We start from the raw sequence: 21232 nt of genomic DNA, 5'->3' as shown, positions 1-21232 counted from the left end.
GATAATTTGCAAGTTACAAATTTACCAGATCTTATTCCTAATCTTGTCTTCCCTGCTTTCTGTGAGTTGGGAAAAACCTCAAACTACTAATAAGAAAATTATTACCCGTGAAATTTCTCATCTTCCATGAAATTCATTACTTAATGAAATTTTAGTTATAAACAATTTATAAGATGAAGAATGTTTGTAGGGGGGCTGGATCAAGTGGTCCAACTCCCGAAGCTCTCATATATCCTATTGGAATTAGACAGTCCAAGGATCAAGTTGAAATAGCATATTTCCCTATTGATGAGATTCAACATGAGCCTATTGATCGTCTTCCTCAATCTGTCCCTGGGTCTCCTCATATTATGCTCCCTCCTTCATTTATTAACCAGAACCTATTTGTAACATTCTCCTCCGAAATTTACCCTAGCTATCAGCTTGCCAAGGTAAATATGTGATGAATAGTTACTATGATATGATTCAACTCCCCATGTATAGTTAAAGTAGTTGAATCGACAAGGCAAGATCAATTTGACCTTCCTCGGGAGCGAAAGAACCTTAAAGATCCAACCAACCCCTCTAGGTGTCCAACACCTGAGTCGACTTGATGTTTTTCTTAACTAGACTATTGAACCTCCATTTTGTACAAAAATTTCATGATTTATCTGAATAATTTTATGCCTGTACAAAGTGTAGACTATAATCATTATTATTTGTTTTGTGCATTATTAAGTGATTATTTAGAGGCACTTAGAGCTTACAGTTGTTTATCTCTGAACTCTTTTTGTTTTGTTAATTTAATATGAAAATGTCACTAATGTCAAGCCCTTTTGTGGCAGGTGTTAACATTCCTATAGTAGCAATTCCTATACTAGTTGTGCCTACACCAGCTCTACCTGCACCAACATGTCTCCACCAACATGCCTGCACTAATTTGGGGCTTTCATACATTGACACATCTCTAGGTAAATATGAAAGAGGTTTTTGTTCAAAATGGTGTCTAAACACTTCCACATAAGCCCAGATGCACCCAGGTCATATGGATTTATGTATAGGCAATAATTAATCCCTCAACCCCAAATTCACAACAGTTTCCAGAATTCCAACTTCTGCCTCGATTTACATGGAGGTGAAGGGTAATAGAGAAATTCTAGAACATAGATTGTTTTTCTAGAATTTTAGCATCTCAAATTTCAAACAACCATTTTCGAGCATGATTTCCAAGGAAATGGATCTAAACTAGAAAATTATGAGAGAGTTTATTGTTGTAAATATAGCAAGATAGATTTCCTCCAAACAAGTTTCTGAAATTCGTAATGGTTGAGGAGATACGCAAACTTCTTTGGAGGCATTTTGTTAAAAAAATCATTTTTCCCAGAATTGTAGAAAATGGCCAAATTTGGGAAATTCATGCTAGATATTCATTCCTTAAATGGGTAAAAGATTGTACTGATATTCTATTGATGAATATCAGTTGGGATTAAATCTCCATGTTGTTTGCTAAGGAATAGAGCCAAAATTATCATGAAAAAACTTTATAAAACGAAGGAGTCACGTAGGTGTGAGGGCTGGTTTTTTGTATATGGTAGATTGTATTATGTAAATCATATTTTTTTGCATGAGGAGGGAATCGATCTTGTTGTGTAGGAAGGGAGGAGCTATGCACTAGTGGGATGATCCCTCAAGGGGACCACTAGAACCAGCACAACATTGTTTTATGAATTTGTAACAAGACTTCTGAAATGAATTTCTTTGGCATTAAATTCTGAATTTTGGTTTCTACTCTGAAATGAGTTTATTTGGCAATCACTTCTGAGTAATTTTGTTTCTCCATACTATTCTGAAGATTGTGACTTAATCACTGTAAGGGAAACGAGCTGGATGGTTGGGCCCACCAGCCAGTCCGTTGCCCCAAACCTATTAACTTTCTTTTGTTGCATTTTATTTTGCATCGTGTGAGTGTGATCTTAGATAATTTCACAATTTCATTTCATAGCTCTTCTTTCAGTCATTTATTTTTCAATTTCATTCCAAAAGCTTTATTTTACTGCTCTGGTTATTTAAGTTTAATATCAATTCTTTTGGATGTATTTTCATAAATATTGAACTAAAGTAAACGGTGAATGTTTTAACTGTGTCTCTTATTTATTCTTACAAAGACTTACCCTGATCTCATTGTTGCATAATAAAGTTTATTTCTAGAACGCAATGGTGAAATAATTGTTGAGTAATAATTTTGGTTAACTTAACTTAACATGTGTTCATGATTTCCTTTGAATATTATATGAGACAGATTCCTGCACTTTTGCAAGAAGATGCCCAGATCAGCATAAGGAAAGATTGTGAACCTTTTTGACAAAATGCTCACAGAGTTCTTCATTATAATTAAATGTTGCATATATTATAAGGAAGTATTTAATAAGATCAGGGTAAAGAACACAAATTATATATTGGTTGTTATTGCATATTTATCTTACAACTAAAGTACTAAATTTTCGTTAAGAGAAGTAGTGCATTATTATCTTGATTCTTTTTAAAGCATTCGATTATTTCATTAGATTAGTTGGAATGAAGTTGCCATGTGATTTCTAGATTCATGTTTGCAACATAGCAGTAATTTTTAAGAGGTTTTGCATTCTTTATTTCTTGAATCTCTTTCTTTTGAATGGGGCCCACAATCCCTTGTCCCCTGGACAATTGAGGAAGACTTACTGCAGGAGTCAACTCAACCCAAAAGAGGAGCCAGAAGTAGATTCCCGGAGTGTGTTTACTTTGCTTTAAAGAGTCTTGTTTATTTTTCATGAATGATGCTCCTTTTGAATTTATTGCAAGAGTTTGGTTTTTATTTAACAGATCCCCAAGTCGTATTCTAGCATATATTGTGCTACGCCTCTAAGTTTACTTACCCAGATTGACAAATTAAATGTTGGTGTAAATCTTGCATTTATATCGCCCGACATTTTGGTGTTGTTGCCGTGGAGGCATTGTAGGATAAGGCCTCAACATTTTGTCATGCTTTTCCCTTTCCTTCGCAATTGAATTTCTAGATTAACGAGATTCCTCTTGCTTGTTGAAGCATACTAGATCACATTCCTAGAGAGCTCATAAGCCAAGTTTTCCTTTCTGCAAATGAGTTATTTCCTTTACTGCAAAGCGTGATGCCTGTTTTGTTTTTTTTTACTCCAGTTTAGTTTTTATGAGTAATTTTTCTTTCTGCAAAGTGTGATGCTTGATTTATTGCAATTGAGTTTTTCAACAATTTATTTTACTGCAAAGTGTGTTACTTTTTTCTGCAATAGAGGTTATTTAATTTCTGCAAGTGTGATTTCCTTAGTTTACAATCTTGGTTTTTTATTTTTACTGAAATTGATCTTTTGAGTTTTTCAGGTGCTAAAAGAACCCGCCATTCTCAATCCAAATGCTGACAATACTTTCCAGCTAGCAGGAAAATGCCAGGAAGTGTGATGCTATTCAAAGAGCTATCTCAAATTCTAGCAGAAGCTAGGGCCTCTGCTTCACAGAAAGAACACATTTTGGCATCAATTTGAAATCAGTCTGCTCCTCTGGGAGAAGAGAATCATGGAGAACCAGAAGATATTCCTAGGGAGACCAAGAAGCTATGGATCATGCCTGATGAGGAGAGGCCATCAGAAGCAGATATTGAAGAACACCAACCTGATCCAGCCTGCACTTTAGAGGATGAACAAAGAAGATTGGAGTATTTGCATAATGAACCAGATGTTTTCCATGAATCAAATAACCAAGAGTATATGGATCCCATAGGATCTTGGTTTCAGATGACTGTCAATATTCATCCCTCCCTTATCGTTCAAAAATTTGTAGCATCACATCAGTTAATGTCGCTGGTACCTCATGTTCTGGTATTTTCTTGCATATACTTTCTAAATTTGAACAGGACTATGATTGTCCTCTTGTTGCACACTTGGTTGCACTGGAAGTCCTCCTATACTTAAAAGAGAGTATTTTGCATCTTAGGGTAGACTAGGGTAGAAGAATAAAGAAATGCCATGAATAAAGTTGTTACAACAATGCAATTGGGGTTTTGACTTTCATAGCATAGCCACTAAAACTTCTTTTGATCCACATTGGTTGTTAACACACACATTTGTGACAAATATGTTTGAGTATGATTCACTCTAATACCTTGTGATTTTGCAAAAGTAACCGTGATTAACCACTCTAGTGAAGTTTTCATCTGAGATATATATTTTTTTCTCAGTTTCCTTTAGAAGGTACTATTGGAGAGCCCCCTATGGTGGACCACTCTTGTACATATCATAATAAGCTATTCATGAGAACACTAGCATTATTAACTTAAAGAATCTTTCAATCATTATTTGGGATATTTTTAATAAGTATTTAGCATAGAGGAACTAGCTAGTAATGATTAGTCATTAAAAACGTTTCACACCATCTCGTACTCTTAAGGAGTAGATCTATCTCCCCACTTATTAAGTAACATTTGAAGTTAACTACAATCAGAATTTATAAAAGATTTAGTGGAGGATAGGAGGTTTCATGATGAGCTGACCTATCACAATCATGGGACCTAACATGCATGACATTATTGTGCTAGTCACCAAGCCAGAGTAATGGCTTTCAGCTGAAATGCTGGAAGATAGGAGGTCTCATCGCGAGCTGACCTGTTCATCCATGTTACTTCTTGTGAGTGGAAATACCATCAGTTGGTTACGAAGCTAGTACAGTGGCCTTCATCTAGTTTTTAAATTAAATAAGATAACTCTGAATCTATATGTAGTAAGTGGGACACAAGCATTTCATTGGGTTAAAAGACATCCTTGCCGAGGTTATAGACACCTGTGGCAGCAGGGCCATGTCTGTGGTATTAAACTTAATTGCATACTATGATTTACTCAGTTGTCTTTCTCTTTCCATAAAACTCATCATTTTATTTATTGGATAATGGTTTTAAGATGATTTGAGAACGATGCTTTGAGTTCTATCTTTCAAAAATTAGGAATTGTTAATGATGTGGTACCCTTAGTGAAGGTAATTCTTTGTACTGAATTAAGAGGAAATTCAATTTTTGCATCTCGATGACAACAAAATTTAGAGTGTTCAATTTGCTGATTGGTCCAGGAAGGTGTCATTTTGCTCTATTTTTAACTCCCTTTTTTGGTATCATGACTCACTTAATTTTTATGGTATTTAGAGTGATGAATTACTCTACGATGATTACTCACTAGGTGTTGATGGAAAACAATGTCTATTGATTGTGGTTGCCTCTAAATAAACACTATGTAACCTATGTACATGATTGTTGTATTAGGTGCAGGAATCTTATGGTAATTTTCTTGAAATTGCACCTTTTCGACAAAGATTTGATTTTTATCATGATTGTTAATAGGACTTTGGACAGAAATAAGAGCTCTGAAATCTATGACAGCCAGGGAATTCATTTGAAACAACACAACAGGTATGTGATGTCTATCATAAAGACGCAATACTATTTTTCCATAATGTATGGTACAAAGCATTTCTTTCATGTACCCGATATTGTTGCAATTTTATCATTCCTGCACTCGATACTTTCATAAGGGTTGTAACATGGTTTTAGTTGGCGCTGTAATATTGATGATGCAGACTTAATGAATGCTTAAAAAATGATGACATACCATGATATCTTCATATTTCCTTGTTGATATTTCTTGCTGATATTTTTATCGGGAAGCATAGTATGCTCTTTAAACATTCCCCCTGCCTTCTTCCATGGTTTTATAATCTTATGGTTTGGCTTGCATGAGGACATGCAAGAAAGTCAGTGTGGGGGAGTGTTGAGCCTCCATTTTGTCAAAAATTTTCATGATTTAACTGAATAATTTTATGCCTATACTAAGTGTCTATAATCATTATTATTCGTTTTGTGCATTATTAAGTTATTATTTAGAGGCATTTAGAGCTGAAAATTGTTGATATATGAACTCTTCTTGTTTTGTTAATTTAATATGAAAATGTCATTAATGTTAGGCTCTTTTGTGGCAGGTGCTAACATTCCTATAGTAGCAGTTCCTATACCAGTTGTGCTTGCACCATCTCTGCCAATTTGGGTCCAATAAGGGGTTGGACACCTGGTATATGAAATAATCTGTGACTAACCCGACTTTTTCGTTGGATGAAATTAAGAAAGCATTGATATAAAAATTCAAGAAGCTGAAATCAGAATCACAGTGCATCATAGAGCTAAAAGAAATCAAACAAAAAGTGACTAAATCTATGTGGGAGTTGGATCAATGATTCAAGGTGTTGATGGGTCAAGTAAGCTTTAATATACCCCCAAAACATCATAAAGGATGGTTGATAGTTGCACTACTGCCACATATTAGGTTACCTTTGACAAAGTGGAAGATGGTGACTCAAGCTGAAGCATTGCATATTGCGATGAAGCTTGAAGCTTCGTCGATTATAGATACTCATGTAGGAGTACAAAAAATATAGAGTCAGCTAGCCAATTTGACCTTGGAATTGTAGGATCTCAAGAAAGGTAAAGATAGCAGATCAGAAGTATGGTGTACAAAATGCAAAGTAGAGATTTATTATAAGGATCAATGCCCTGTGTTCAAATATTATTTGGAAAGTGGAGTGCCTAATCCGGTAAACCCAAGTCTGTGGTGTGAAATTTGTAGAACGAGAGGCCAACATCACTCTAAATATTGCTACCTATTTCAAAATTATGTGAAGACCCCGAATCAATTTTTTTGTAACTTTTGTAGATCAATAGGCCATTATGAGAAAAATTTCGAAAGTTATGACTTAATGATGGAGCGCATTGTTGATACTTATAGGCTGCAAGCTAAAGGACATACACATGACTCGCATGGCCTTCTACTCATCAGACTTGACATCCCTGTGAACCATTGTCATCCTATTGGTCAGAAAGTACACCCGATAGTTGTGAGGTGTATCAGTGTACCCCACAAATATCCCCAACTTTGTTGTTGGCTCAAGCTTCTTCTATGCATATTTGGTCACATGGAAATATACCGATGACCCAAAAATCCTTAAGTGACCAACATCTGGCCACTTACCGAAGAAAGCCTCCTCTGGTGTCTTCATCCCAAGTATCTGATGCAGGCTCCTGTTCTGCAAATAAAAGGTTGTGTTACATGCCTCAGCCCACAAGTGTAGTTTTGGCCCTAATCATGCAACATCGCTTGCGTTGCCCCTACAATGCTTATGTTCTTCCTCTTGGCCACCCCATTCTACTGTGAGTTATGGGGTGTCGTCAACTCCTGTTTAATCCATTCTGCCGCACAAAAGTTCTTAAACTAATTTGAGACATACTCACCATCATTATCACTCCTTAAAGATTTAACCTTCTTACCCGACTCTTTCTCAACCAATGCTTTAAACTCAACAAATATAACATAATACCTGTGTTTGCTTGTGGATGCTATCAAGAATGGTCCACACACATCTGAATGGACTCACTCTAGAATAGCCTATGATTGACTGTCTCTGTCGTGAAAGGAATCGTTGGTGTATTTTCCCAAAGTACACCCCTTACATGTATCAACTTGCTCAAGCGTACCTTTGAGAATCCTAATAGAGATCTGTTGCATGATTTTCAAAGCCCCATGATGAAAGTGACCCAAACACCTGTGTCACAACTCGCCAATGTCTCAGCTCTGTACCATCTCTTCTTTTATGCTCTAAGTAGCACAATCCTCTACTTCCAAATTATAGATATTCTTAACTCAAATCCCTATCTTATTTACCTGACCCGTGGCTATGTGTCTAAGGAATGCATTTCATTTTCTAAATACCACATCATAGCCTCTATCTTCCAACATGGTGATCGATACTAAGTTCTTCTTCAACCCAGGCATATACATAACATCCCTCAAGGTGAGAGAAGCACCATGCTCCCTCTGAAAATTAATTGTGCCCAATCCTATAGAATTATACCTCCCTTCGTCACCCATCTCGATATGCATCTTGATATCCTTCCCCTCCAGGTCACTGAACAACTCCTTGTCACCATTCATGTGGAATGAAGCTCCACTATCAAGGTACCATACACTACCCATAATTGATGACACCATGCATGAAATGAGAGTAAATTCCAATTTGAATTGAGAGGCCAAAGCCTCACCTATCTCTCCTCCTAAAGACTTCTTCTTGGACTTCTTGAGTAGACATTTTGTAGAAAAATTTCCCAGCTCATGGCAATGAAAGAACTTAAATTTCGACATGTCTTTCTTCTTACCTCCATGAAACGAATCTAATTTGGATGGGATTCCTTCCTTTTCCCCTTCTTTGCCTTACCTGCTAAGGTAAAATTTTCCTCATCATTAGTATTTGATGAGGAACCATCTCTGGTGTTCCTTCTGATCTCCTGTTGCATAAAATCTGACCACATTCATTCCTAATCTAGCAGCTTCTCCCTTCCACTCACAGAGTCATGATAGTTGCTCCAACTCTTAGGAAGGCCTAGGAGAGCTAGGCTCACCATATCGTCCTCAGCAATAGTTATTCCAACACTTCCAAACTCATCTCGATAGGTTGTGAGCTTGGTCAAGTATTTTGGAATGGTCTCGCCTTTCTCCATCTTGATTTTTCGAAGTTTATCTTTCAGTGCCAACTTCCTATGGCACTGTTGTTCTTGAAAAGGTCTGTCAATGCTTTCCACATAGCATATAGTGTCTCCTTCCCATGGAGAGTCGAGACAATGTGGTCTTGAACTCCCTCAAGGATTATTTGCTCATCTTCCCCACACACTTCTTCCATTCGGCTACATCTTTTGCATTCGATGTTGGTGGCTTAGGAATGTCTTGATCAATGAATTCCTTCAAGCCATTATCCTCCAACATGACCTCCATCTTGTCCTTCCAAGCTATATAATTCTAGCTTCCTTCCAAGGCACACTCGAGCCACAAACCGTAGAACGCCATATACTAATCTTGAAGTATGTATTGCAAATTCAAATTTCATCTGTAACCCCAAACTCAGAACTTTGAAATATCCTCTAGTATATTGTCTTCAACTTTGATACCATGTAGATTTTCCTATTGATTCATAGCTCATGTAATGTACTAAAACACAAGACAAAAATCTACTCTACTCTTTAAACAACAGAAACCAATAGATTGATGAAAACAATAATCAACAAGAGGAATATAATCAATGGAAAATAAGACAATAATTTCTCCGAGGAAAGCCACTGCTCAAAACCCCAACTATATATTGCATTAATCAGAAATCTGAGTGATAATACAAAGCTTTTTCTCACTAGAACAATTGTTGCACAAGTATGATCAACTCACAGCCTCACAAGCCTGCTCTAGCCAACACTTAGCCAATTTTTTTTTTCCTACCAAGCTCCTATTTCCTTGTGTTGTTCCTACGAGGATTATATCCCATATTTAATTGGGAAATCATTCCTTCATAACTACGTGATCCACAACTAGGTCCTCTTCTGATTGCATGCATGATCTATACAACTTCTACAACTGATAGTACACTATCCTTGCACTCTAGTATCAACCGGGTATTTCTCTGAATCGACATGCATGAGTTTCTCATGAGGGAATCTTTAGTTAGCTGGAGTAGCACCCGAGGATGCATGGGTGCACCAACTCACTACTAATCTTCTACTAGTTCCACAAACAGTTAAAATTAGTTTAACTATCTATAAATCAGTCAAACTGAGCTATCTAATTACAACTCAAATAAACTCATCTCGAGCCCCTAAATTTTAGGGAGAACATATACATGACTACAGAAAGACTTCCAACTTGAAATTCCTAAGCTAATTAAGTCAATTTAACTTAATTGACTATTTACAAGTTGCTATGAGAATAGAATTCGATTTTAATTTTGAGTTTAATTCAAGGACAAATAAACTGGAATTTCTTGTTTCCATTTCTCAACATTTTTTTCCTTCGGTAAAAAAAACAATTTCAGAAAGTTTATTTTTCATTGAAATTTCCATAAAGACAAATCTTTATTTAAGCATATTACAATTTTTTTAAATTTGGAACCAAGCATGTCATTTGTTAGCTCACAATTGCATATAGAAAAAATGTGAATTTTAACAAAAAAATAAAAATCGAACTATAATAATTTCCTTTAAAGAAAAATCAATTAAATAAAAATTATTTAAAATAAATTTGAAATCCTAATTTTTGTTTTACACTCTACAAATATTTTTTCAATCAAAAATTCTTCGATCTTAAAAAATCCATATCCCATTTTCTATATGTTAAAAATAAATGAGTAACTGAAATCTTACATCTTTAGAAAATATACTTTTAGTATAATTTACATTTTCAAATGTGAGTAGTAGATTTAATTTTCAAAATTCATCTTAAAATTGGTATTTGAAATTTGATTAACTAAAAAATTAAAAAATAGAGGTAAGGTAAAATTAAGAAGTTATAAATCAACATGATAAAATGAGAAATAAAAACTATATATATATATAAAGTGATCATCTCAATATAAAAAAGATCCTAATGTTACATTCAAAGATTAGGATAAAATTAAGGCATTCAAATCTTTCTACCAATATATTAATGTATTTTTCCTATTGTGCCATTTTTCCTCTTTTGCATCCGAATACCCTCAGTGGAGTTTCCACAAAAAGACAAATCATTGGAATGTTTATTTCTTAGTAAAATTTCTATAAAAGCAAGTTCCCTTAATGAAGTTTCCATGTTTTAACTTTAAGAAGTAATGAAAATTGTGATATCTAGTGAAGAAATTTGATTTTATATAGTAATTTAATATGTCTCTTTGAATAGAAGCCTAATTTTATATGCTATTGTATTATAGTTTTTCTTAAAAGGAAATATTATTATTCTTAAGTGAGATATGGAAGTATGTTAATGCTATCATTTTAATATACTCTTGCTATTTGGGTTTGTTTTCATGGTCAAAGTGAGTTAGATCACTTCTTGACGAGGAAAAGAGTTTTTTGGTGATAAGTCATTAGAAATGTTATTTGATATTTGGTTTATTCTATTGGTATTGGTACCATTTTTATGGAATAATAGATGAGTAATTAAATAGTTTTGGATAGTCTTCATATTTCTTTTTGAAATGGATTAAAGTTTTAATTTAGAAATTGTATTTGTCATCATGAAGTGTTTGATTTAGAGTTTATTATTTAAAGTATATTTGTATATTGAAATATTTTTTTCATAGTCTATTAAATTGGAAACTAGACTAATAGTAGGGTTGTTGCACGTGTCTTTTGTGGTTTCTACCACACTTATCTCAAAGGCAGCAAGGCTTTCTCTCTAAAATATTTTTGTGGTGTTGGAGCTCTCTAAAGCATATCCGGTTCACCTCCTTTGCATTGTATTTTTAAAACTTAAGAATAATGATGAATACATGACTATGAGGAGAATAGAGCACATCAAATGAAATTATTTCTAATACGATCCGCAGTCATATTTTCACCTGTTAGTAAATTTAGATGAAAATAACTTTCATGTAAAGACCATTTAAATTTTTAACTTTTAGCTTCTCTAATTCAAACATTGCATCAAATAATTAGAATATAGCCTACCTAGAAAGTGACCCACAAATTCAGATCACTCCTCATGTAATTTTAGATGAGGACCATCACACAATTAAGCTTGAGATTTCAGATGAGAAATTACTGTGTTTTGGAGCATTAAACATATTATAGTGAATATTAAAAAGGTTATGTAGTTTGAAAAATTTTAAAGATTTTTGAATTTCAAAGTTAAATATCGACCAAATTTATGTCCCTTCGAAGGATGTGGTTTCCGTGGATAATTTCTTTGTTCGCTTCACACGATGTGGTTTCCATGGATATTTAACTTCGAAATTCAAATTTCAGGCTATTTTCAAGATGTAAATTTTAAAGTATAAAATACTCATCTAGTGTTTTAAGTATAAAACTAATTGACTTTTCCAATGACACATATCATTTAACAATGTAAACTTTGATACGGAAACTATAAACTCAAAATGGGAACTCTTGCCAAAAAACCCCGAAAAACATTAAGAACAGTACTAAAAACAAAAAGTGTGTATACTGGAACGATGGTTTTTTTAGGGTCAATTTTGAACATGTTTTAAAAATGGCAGTGAAAATGAAATTTTCGTCCAAAAAAAACCTTGAAAATGAAAAAGTGTTCATACTGGAACGACGATTTTTTTTTAGGGTTAATTTTCGACATTTTTAAAAAATGCTAATAAAACTGAATTCGTATAAAACAAATTACATGACTAAATGAATCAAAATGTCATTATTTGTATATTGAATGAAACATACATTATATCTCTAATTTAATATTGCATTGTAGATATTCTAAACAATAAAAATTATCATAATTAAGACATATAATCCAACAACATAAAAATGGCTCATAACTTCTGATTTAACACCATATGGAAATCAAAAATTTTATTTCAAGATACGATGTAGACATCAATTATATAAACTGTGTTGGAAATAATACTGAGAGGGGGGGGGGGTGAATCAGTATTATTAACTCAATAAAACTTTTTCATTTCCAAACTCTGATTCATATATGCTGCTTCAGTTCAATAAACTTATGATTCAATTAATTGATCTTCAATGAGTGCATTAGAACATTGTCAACCATATTAACAGAAAACAGGTGCAGTAAAATAGAACAGATCATCACACACAAACCATACACATGAACACCATCATATAAGGTGGAAACCCAATGCGGGAGAAAACCACCTGCTGCAAGTCATCTCAATCTTAATAAGAAAATCCTTTTACAATATTTCTGTACTAGTGCAGTCTTATACCAGTACGTAGGCTTCTACCTGCAGAGAGCTAGAACTCCCATAGATCTTGTACTAGCCGATCCATTTACTAGTACGCAGGCTGCTACCTGCTACAATGCTCTTGTACTAGCTAAGATACTAGTACGTAGGCGCCAACCTACAATCTTCTTTCCTCCGGGTACCACGTTTCATACATTTTCAGACTGGATACACCTGAAGCACAATACATAATCTGAAAGGCCACGTTTCATCCAATTTTCATACTGGACCCTTTAATATCATTGAAGCACATAATCAATCAATCTTTTGAATCACCCAATCACCACATATAAGTATATTACGACAGTTATCACCCGATCTAGTCAATCATCAATACAGAGGCTAATCATGCCGATATCAGAACTCAATACAGCGGATAAACATAATATTGCGCACCCAGAACTCTGCAGATTAGTCAAAGGCAGATAAAACAAATCTCGACCGGGGACCGCGACTTCACCAAAACATCTGTGAACATCTGCGCCTGTGCTTCTCCCTGGTATGCGGGTATATGCGCCTGCACAGTCTCCTGCTCTGCGTACCGTATCACTCCTGCGAATAGATGATTTTCAGGCTTCAAGCATACCCAGACTGCGCTGATGAGATCTCAACCATCACTCCCCAACCGATCGCAAGTGTCTCAGAACTGTTCTTTCGTAAGATCTTCAACATTCACCGATGTAATGCCAAACGATCTCCTTTCCTCTTATATAGTCAAGCTCTTGTTAAAACAAAGAATCGAAACCGTAGATTACCAATACAGGGGATCCGAAAACCTGGGGCTCAATAGCTTGGACCAATCACTTAAACGATGACTTAAGTGATAAAACAAGGAAAAATGATGAAAAACAGTCCAAACGACTAAAAGGCGGACTTCAAGCAATATTAAACCCGCATCTAAAATATATCAGGTCCGCTTCTCAAGACATCGCCGATGGCCGATAGGCCGATCCTCCTATGGACGCGATATTACATTGAATCATGTTGTATATGCCTGTCGGGTCCGCTTGCTTATCGCAATCGGCGTTCAGGTGCTGCGATACACAACTCTCCGATATGACGGACGCGATATTATTATAAACTGTTTTTAATGCCTTCATCGGGTCCGCAACCTTATCGCTATCGGCGCATGCACATAACATCGTCTATTGCCGATGGCCGATCCGATGGATCGGATGCGATATGGCAATTAACCTTGCTTTATATATATGTCGGGTCCGCTCCTCTTATCGCTATCGGCGATTGGATGTGGGAAGCCTTTATAATATGAGCGATTGCCGTGGATGCGATATTATTATAGACTGCCTTTAATACCTCCATCAGGTCTTCCTCCTCTTATCGCAATCGGCATTCGGGTGAGGCAGGGCTTTTAAGCACTGTGATATATGCCAGATGCGATATTATTATACACCAAGTTTAATGCCACCATCGGGTCCGCGTAGTTATCGCAATCGGAGGATTGGGGTGGGCGACCCTTTATCCGGACGCGATATTATTATACACCAAATTAATGCCACCATCGGGTCCATTGCAATCGAAGGTTTTAGCGGTGTCACATAGCCGATCCCCTGACGCGCATATATGCCGAAATATATATATTAACACATATAACTGTGTTTATCCGCCAAAAAGGGGAAATGCCTTTGATTATAAAAATGCATATATATGGGATTTAGGTGCCCAACAACTCCCGATAGTGTTAATACATGCATATATGGGTTTTAATCGCCCAAACAACTCCCGATAGAGTTAAAGCATGCATATATGGCCTGATGACTCCCGATAATGATTAAGCATGCATCCAAGGGTTTTATACGCCCGATTCCTCCCGATAAGCTCTTTATATATGAGAATGTGCCTCTATTGCTCCGATAAGCTCCCAATGGCTCAATGGCTCCCGATAACTACTTCTGTTCTCCTGATGGCTCCCGATGACTCTGTCTGCGCTCCCGATAATTCTGTCTGTTGCTCCCGATGGCTCCCGATAAGCTCCCGATATGCTCTTCTGGCTTGGTAGTGTCTTCCAAAGACCTCCTTGCATATGAGAGTGCCTTTCTTACTCCGATAAGCTCCCAATAGTTGTGTATGCTCCTCTTCTTTGGCACATATATGTGACATATACATATATATGGCTCCTCTTGTCTCCTCTTGGCTCCTCTTGGCTCCTCTTGCTCTATCTGCGCCACTTTTCTTATGGTTGGCATTCCTGATGAATCTGCTCTACATCCCATGTATTATGGCCCATCTGATATTTCTTCTGTAGTTCTTCTATGAGTGGGTTGCCATCAAGTACAACACATGCATCATAATGCCAACAAACTGTATTAGACAACTATTCAAAATCACTAATATTTTCTTGCACACCATCAGAATTCCCATCTTCAGATGAATGACTGGATGCAGACGAAGGTGTTCCATATTCTTCTTTTTCATCAACTAGTTCCCCATCTAAGTCCACATGCATGCCCACCATTTCAGGTTTCAAAATTCATCTAGATCTACGACTAGTTTCAACAGACTCCCATATCAACATCGTTCCTTCTGGTAACAACCTTTTCATAATCTCTATCATCTTGAAGCAAAGAGTTCCTCTCTTTGTTAAATTGAAGTAATAAACAAGTATGTCAACATCCTCCAATTTTAAGATGTTTGTGCGGTGGCGATTTATATTTGTACCCTTTATTTTTCTTTTTCCGCCATTTTTTTGTCAACTACCATCTCTAGCTTATACACACCATTGAATGGGTGTGTATTTGTGGCATACCAATGTACTTCTACACCTGTAGCATCCTAATTTTCTGTAAAGACCTTTATAAACTTAGCAACCCAAAATGGATAGCCATTGGGATCTCCATCTGCTAGCACTGCGATCATGCAACCCTCCATAATATTTTGTAATGAACCCCTGTAAAGGTCTTCCATGGCTTCACGTTGTGCACGAGATCTTCTGGAACCAATATACATCTCTCTTTCCTTTCCCTGCGAAGAATTAATAATAGCTGGAGATTGTTGTTGTTCAACAATGTTTATTTGCTCATGTTCATTTGACACATTTTGTGGCCAAATAAATTGATTTTTTGTATATCTTCATTTGTTGTTGTTGAAATGATATCACTTTGATTATTGAAAAATCACTCCCACCAAACTGAATCAACAATGTCAAAGTACTCATATGTATATCTAATACATTTTTTAATTTCTTCTAGGCAATCAGAATAATTTATATCTCTATTTTGTCTATGTGCATTATGAACTTCACAAACTAATTGTAATAACAATATTTTTGATGCAAATATTGGATGATTTGGAATGAACTTAAAAAATTCCAAACCTGATGATGGTACCCATTCTACATTAGTTGAATACTTCTTGCCCCACATTAGTGTTTTCCCATCAATTTTTTTGATACGAAATTGATGTTGAAAGATAATGTCAATAAGTTGTTCAATGCATTTCTCCTCACCATACGATCCCAGAATAAACCTTCACATGTCAACAGTTTCTTCCAACACATCAAAATTAGGCTCTGGCATGTATGATTTCTTAATACATTCAATTAATGATGGCAAGCTCCCAACTTCCTTCCTACTCAATGTGACTGAAAAACGACTGAACATCTGATCAATATGGTCATGAGTGTGCCCAACAAGAAGGAAACCAACCTTTACCTTCTGAAAAATTCTCAATTCAACAAGCATGTTTAGATATCCAAAAAAAACCTATTTTTTTTTCACGGCAAGCGTTGTCCAATTGTAGATACAAAACTTCAGGAAGATTATGAGACCAATGAGAAAGCACATCATGAATTATGGTTATTGTCAGATTTTCATCATTCTGAATATTTGGAGCTGTGATGTACACCCTTGGCAAGATTTTCCCATCGAAGACCATACAATCGACCAAGTGATATTGAATAAAATTTTCCTCCTGTAAATTTTTGGGTGTGCGAACAAAATGTGGTAAAAGTGTTTTCTTCTGGTCCATACCATCAATTATCAAACCCAAATATTTATTTGGGTTATCATAACACTTCTTTTGATTCTTGCACAACTTTTTCTTTTCACTTGTTTTTTGTTCGCGATGCTATTGAAGTTCTTTGACAATTGAATCTACATGACATGAAAGAAAGCCATTAAGAAATATTTTTTCATAGTTGATGACTATACAATTTTAAAAGTTAAAGTTATGAATGCTTACCTCTTTCTGACCCTTCATATTTGTCCCTTTTTTATTTAAGAGAAGCACATGTACTGCAAATCCCCATCCTTGTCTTCTTAGGAATACAAACATTGTTGAATTCTTTCTTCCATACCTTCACAAAATATTGATATGTAATAAACCGACCATGTCCCTCAGCATCTTCTGCATATTCTTTGTATAAGTTGTAGATTTATTGTCTTGAAAAATTATCTGGAATATGTATTGTCTCTCTATTTGGCATACACTTGTTGATGTTGATAAACAGGGTCTTTTGATCCTCTATTTACTCTACATTAATTATCAATCCAGGTACGATTTTTTATCTCAAGAGTGTACTCAGTCTGAGGCGGTCACTTGTTCAAGAGTAATGTTTGCAGTATAGTGCTTTACAAAAAGTAAATAAATGCTGGAAACAAACTCTAATTGTAATGGCAAGAAACTTAAATGCTTTGTAACTAAATCATTCACTCAAGAAACTACAACAATCATCAGTCAAGGATGCAGTAATGATAACTCTTTTCCCTGTAAATTGATGTAAATGAAAACCAATCAAAGGCAAGATCTCCAATATGACAACTTAGACATCAGTAGTCAATGTTCATTACAGTTGTAGATCTTTCTATCCACACCAAAGCAAATGCTGGAAATAACAATTCTATTAGCAGAAAAGGAACAACAACTAATCTATTAAAAAGATCAAATAGCAAATCTTAATCTACAAGAATGAATTAAGAAACAATCTGAACTGAAAGGATTTGAACAACAATCTTTAACTAATAAAGGAATTGAGCAGCAATCTAAGAAAGGAACAACAAATCTACGTAAACCTACAGGAACTGAACAACAAACTTAATTAAATGTAAACACACAACAAATGTAGAGTAATTGAATCAGTAATCTTATTCTAGCATATAGGATATTAACCACAGTTATAAAGGAATGACAATTGCAATGATAATGGAATAGTAATCGAATGAACATCAATCACAATTGTAAGTAAACCGTAGCTAAATGAACAGCAATCGCAATTGTAAATGGACAGTGATATCAATCTGTAAATGAACAGCAAAATCAATCTGTAAATGGACAACAATAGCTACTGTAAATGAACATCAATATCAACTGTAAATGAATAGAAATATCGATCTGTAAATGAACAACAATATCAACTATAAATGAACAGCAGAATCCGAATCAGATAATGCAATATTGTTTCAGAAGGAACAACATAACATTTTTAGTTATGAATAATAATTTTGCTATTCGATTGCAATTTAGATATAACAGATCAATTTAATGAAATGTTCAGGAACAGAAGATTACTGAATAAATAAAATTAAGAGAATGAAAAGGAAATCAAACCACACATGACTGTAATCGGAAAATAATGATACAAGAAGCAAGTGATCCACTAGGGCCGGGCCCTTAGCCACCAGGGAAGCACTGCTGCGGTTACTCCAGGATCAGAAGACAGAACAATAATGAAGTTATATATTAATCATAAAGGCAATGTTACAGCTATTGCTCTTTAAAGAGAGTCTATGATCAAAGTTAAGATTACAACCGTAAATTCTACAAATCAACAATAATAATCTGCTCCCTGGGCTACCAGCGCTATCCCTTTATATAATGGCTAGGTGGAAGTATCAAAAATACAGATAAGTCTTGAGGAAGCAATCCCTCAGGATGAAAGGATCGTGAGGGATTCGCCATATCTTTAATCTTCAACTTATCATTTTGTCCTCTTGCGCTGATACCACATTTCTTCTTCCTTTTCCTAGTCCATGCGCTACAATCTTGTTTTCCCCGTCTGGATGCGGTTTCCTGTCAAAGGGACAGGAGTTGGTTTTGCTTTGTCTTTTCCTTCAGAATAGTGATTTTCCATTTTCTTCACTTTCTACATAGAAAAAGAAAATAATTAATCATTTTACATCAATCACAAATCTCCTTAATTCTATCATAATCCTTTAACATATTACCATCTTAGAATGTAAAGAGGTTATGATTTAAAGGAAAATATAAAGAAATAGATGGTAAATACATACCTTTTCCAATGTTCAACACACCCCCATGCTTACCCTTTTTCATGCCCTCATGAAAACATTGTAGTTGACATGCAAGGCAGTTAGGGAATAGGTTAGAGAAGGATTTTCATGCAGTGGTCTAAAACCATGATTTCTAGCTAAGACTTCAAAAATATGCCCTGTCTGACCTTCAGGCAATTCATATAGGGCTCTATACTCTGGTGCAGGATACTAGATGATTGGACTTCGAAACCTACAACCTAAACAAGATGGGCCTTCTCTCAAGATGAGGTTACCATAGGTAACTAGGCAATCAACAACTAGCTTAAAATTTTCGTAATTGAAAGGCTCTCTGTCTTGGAAATTCCGATTGGAAGTCTTGTAGTGGAATTTGGCTGCTGCTATGGCAAGGTCTTTGATGGCTAGGAAGTAGTCTACCCCTTACTGGACAACTGTTGTGTGAATGGGTCCCAATGTTTGGATCACACCCTGCTTCCTCATTAAGCTTCTATGCTTATTCCACAGTTGCAATGGGTTTCTAGGTTCACCCCTTACCCACAAATCTAACTCGTTCTCCTATCTCTGGAAGGTATTGTGGGCTTTAAGCCACTTTGTCTGGTTAACAACAAAAGAGATGAACACCTGAAGCTGGATATCACCCACAAAAGGGCTAGGCTTCTCTTCTGTTTCACCATCCAACACAAGATTATGCAAATAAAACTCACATAGAAATTGTTGGACTTTCACTGCATAATGCTTACAGTAATTTATGAAATCATCAATAGTTTTTAGCTCTATAGGCACCCCTACCTTGACAACCTTGATTTTCAATTGTAAGTACCTTTCCATAGAAAACAAAGCATAGTTTTTGGTAGGTGCCCTACATGCTAGAACATCAGTATACAGAGAACATAAGGTATCCATTTGACTCATAATTGTGTCTAGTCTATTGGTTACCTTTTTAACTTTCTCTGCCCTTCACCATCTATCGAAGGCCTCACTCTCCGATGCATTGATGTTCTTTACTTGCTACTATAACTTCTGATATTGCTCCTAAGGAACAGTTTCCTCTGTGAGCTTTTCTATCATTTGTTGGGCCTGTGCCAGATCTTTTTGAAGTTTCACTATCCTTGGATCATTGTCAATCATAATATGTTTGGATTGGAGATCTACCTGGATCTCCTTATTCTTACAGTCTCTTTTTCCTTCTCATGAACTGTCTGGTCGATTGTGATGCTAGAGGGCAATTCCTCTGTCTAGATGTCCTTATTACAGACTAGTGTGTTTTCTATTTGGGCCTCTGCGTTTGTAACAACCGCATGCTATTCCTTGCGGTCTTGGATGATAATAGGTTTGGTTTGAATCCTCTTGGTCTTCATTTTACGGAGTTTCACCTGGGTGGCTGCATGCTTTGCTCCAGGGGTTCTTTTTGAGCCTTTCCCCATTTTTAGGACCCTTATTTGTTGTCTGATTTGTTTAATTACATTTAGCAGTCTCTGTTGTTCCTTTCACAACTTTTTGATTTCATTTGTTTTCTTCGAAGGAACAATTGTTTCTTTTCTTAGGCCCGGGCTTTGTTTTTTATGGATTGTACCCTTGCCCTAGACAATCTCCATGTTTTCTACTTGGAACACTTCTTCAGTGATCTTGTCCTACTGATCAGATTTCTCAGGGGTGGAAACCCTGGGTTGATCTGCTATTTCCCAGGTGGCTTCTTCTTCTACCTATTCTTCATCATGCATTTCTTCAGATGCACTCTGACTGTGAGCAGAGTGTTCCTGAGATTGTCCTTCTTCTTCCTCCTCATCACTCATCTCCCCAGATGCACTCTTACTATGAGCAGAGTGTTCCTGTGATTGTCTTTCCTCTTCTTCCTCATCATTCATTTCTTCAGATGCACTCTTATTATGAGCAGAGTGCTCCTGTGATGGTCCTGCCTCAATATCGGGGTTGAGTGGGCTGTGGAGCTAGATGTATTCCCCCATGTTGGCCAAAATTTGGGCCAATTTGTCTTCTTGCAGAGGGTTTTGTAATGGGCTTTCGTCGGGTTGCTCTACTTCCTCCTCTTCTTCCTCGCCAGAGTGCTCAATTTCTTCTTCTGGTTCCTCTTCTTCATTTTCTTCTAATTCTTCTTCTTCATTTTCCCCTCCTTCAAGTTGTGGAGGTTGCTCATCCTCTGAGTCATGTATTTCTATTGGCTCGCTACT

Source organism: Pinus tabuliformis, chromosome 6 (assembly GCF_031772625.1).
Source record: "Pinus tabuliformis cultivar Carrire ecotype Pingquan chromosome 6, CPIR1, whole genome shotgun sequence".
NCBI classification, from domain to species: Eukaryota; Viridiplantae; Streptophyta; class Pinopsida; order Pinales; family Pinaceae; genus Pinus; species Pinus tabuliformis.
This window is presented reverse-complemented; position numbering follows the sequence as displayed.